The sequence below is a fragment of the Peromyscus leucopus genome, chromosome 3 (assembly GCF_004664715.2).
Source record: "Peromyscus leucopus breed LL Stock chromosome 3, UCI_PerLeu_2.1, whole genome shotgun sequence".
In the NCBI taxonomy this organism is placed as follows: domain Eukaryota; kingdom Metazoa; phylum Chordata; class Mammalia; order Rodentia; family Cricetidae; genus Peromyscus; species Peromyscus leucopus.
The window spans coordinates 58,712,049-58,714,658 of record NC_051065.1 but is presented as its reverse complement, the minus strand read 5'-3'; positions in this window follow the sequence as shown (position 1 = coordinate 58,714,658).

Here is a 2,610-nt window from a genome sequence, read left to right as displayed (position 1 = left end):
GAGAAAAGTTCCAGGTTCCAGCCCATCACTGTGAGGAGGTCACAATGACAGGAGATGTCTACTCACATCACATCTGTAGTCAAGAGCAGAGAAGAGAAATACCCGTGCTTAGTACTCAGATAGCTTTCTCTACCTTTATACAGTCCAGAGCCTCAAACCAGGGAACAATGCCATCCACTTTCAGACTATGTCTTCCTACAGCAGTTACAGCAATCAAGACAGTACACAGATGTGCCCACAGGGCCCCTGATCAAGACAGTACCCCACAGATGTGCCCACAGAGCAGCCTGACCAAGACAGTACCCCACAGACATGCCCACAGGGCCCCTGATCAAGACAGTACCCCACAGACGTGCCCACAGGGCCCCTGATCAAGACAGTACCCCACAGACGTGCCCACAGGGCCCCTGATCAAGACAGTACCCCACAGACGTGCCCACAGGGCCCCTGATCAAGACAGCCCCTCATTTTGGTGCTCTGCCCAGGTGATTGCAGGTTGTGTTGAAAATTAGAATTAGTCATCACGTGAATACATCCATGCTTACAAGAATTTTCCAACTGTGCCATATGGCCTCCATATAAATATGCCACGTATGGGTCATGGTGACAGCGGCAGCTCCTGGCAGCCCTAACACGTGTCAGGACGGACACACCTCTGCATGTGACTCCTCACGCTACGCTCATCCTTATTCACACATCGTGAGACTGGTTCCATTTGATAATTCACGGCAACGGGTTCCTCACTTGGAGGGACATGACAAACACACTCTGGGAAAGCATGGTCCAGGGACAATCAGTAAGAGGTGCGTGGGAGCAGAGGGAGTCCAGCAATAGTACAGCCCCTGCCCATCTGCTCAACGCTGTTCGGGGTCATCCCATCCATTCCTCTTCCTTGAGAGATACATGCTGTTTCTATACTCACGTGACACAGGTAAACTATAGTAAGAAAAGGACCAAATGCAGACGAAAGGTCTGCTCTACACTGGGCATGTCCGCTATCCCCCAAGGACCCATGTGTCAGAGGCTTGGTCCCCAGGCTGGCACTGTTGGGAGATGCTGTGGGCTTTTAAAGGATGAAGTATTGTAGAAAATCCTTAGGTCATTGGCAATTGAAGTCTACGTTGGGACCCCTGCCCTGTCCTGTCTTTGTTTCTGGCTCATGATGTAAGAGGTTTGCTCCAATGACTAATCCCTGCTGTTGCCATCTGCCACCCTTGCCAAAGGCCTAAAGCAACAGAGCAAGCCCGTCTTGGATGGGAGCCTCCAGAGCTGTGAGCCAAAAGAAGCCTTTTCATTTATAAATTAAATGCTTTGGGCATTTCATTCTAATAATGGAAAGCGGACTCAGGGAGCCTGGGATCTTGACAGTCTGTGTTGTCCTGAGCAGCATGGCTTGCTTGCAGCCTCCCCAAACCTGCGGGGCAAACTTTTCTCTCTGGCCCCCAAATGAAAATGGCCTCTCTCTACAAAAGGCTGAGCTGGAAGGGTGGGTGGGCTCCAGTTCAACTTAGTACTCTGCTGCCTAAGTAAGTAATGAAGGGCTTGGCTGCTTCCTTTCCTGGGGCCTTGAGCCCTCACTTACCTTAGAATATTAGAGCCATTAATGACTGTAGACTCCCCTGATCTTAGAACCAAGATTCTCAAAACTCTTGAGGCACACAGCTCATATATGGCATTCTGGACTATTTCTATGTTCCCTCCCCTACAATGACATCTTGGCAGGCTGTTTTGTTTGTTTGTGTTTTGTTTTTGTTTTTTGTTTTTCAAGTCAAGGTTTCTCTGTGCAACAGCCCTAGCTGTTCTGGAACTAGCTCTGTAGCCCAAGCTGGCCTCGAACTCACAGAGATCCACCTGCCTCTGCCTCCCAAGTGCTGGGATTAAAGGCGTGTGCCACCACTGCCTGGCTTGGCAGGCTGTTTTTACTGTCTACATGTCCCCCGATGCTGTGGCTGTGAACACAGATGCACACACACATGACTTGTGTCTAAGGGTACTCATGTATATGCACAAATGCACAGGAAGCTGTCCTATTATCTCTCTCTCCCTAGGCATGGAGACCTGTGTCTCCAGTTCTTAGTGTGACCAAGAAGATATTGAAGCATCCAGTACTACCAAACCCAGAAGAAACAGAAAGGCGAGACATGGTTTCTGCCTCTTCTCATTGGCTCTTCAGCCCCTGCAAGGTCCCACAAGGATCCACAGAGGGTCTCATGTAAGAGTCACAGGTGGTGGTGGTGGTGGTGGTGGTGGTGGTGGTGGTGGTGGTGGTGCACACCTTTAATCCCAGCACACAGGAGGCAGAGGCAGGTAAATCTTTGAGTTCGAGGCCAGCCTGGTCTACAGAGTGGGTTCAGGAGAGCCAGGGCTACACCGAGAAACCCTGCCTCAGAAAAAAAAAAAAAAGAGTATCAGCCATGCCTACCACACAGACTAGGCACAGGTCGGGACCAAGGCACTTGGGTCACCTTTTCCATTTCAAAGTTTCCCAGACAGCATCGGGAAGTGGCCAGTTGGGGCAGCCCAGGGATACATGACTCTGATCACCAGCCCCACGTTCCAAGCAGCCCAGCCAACACACGAGTGCCATGAAGAAATACACACGCAAGGAAG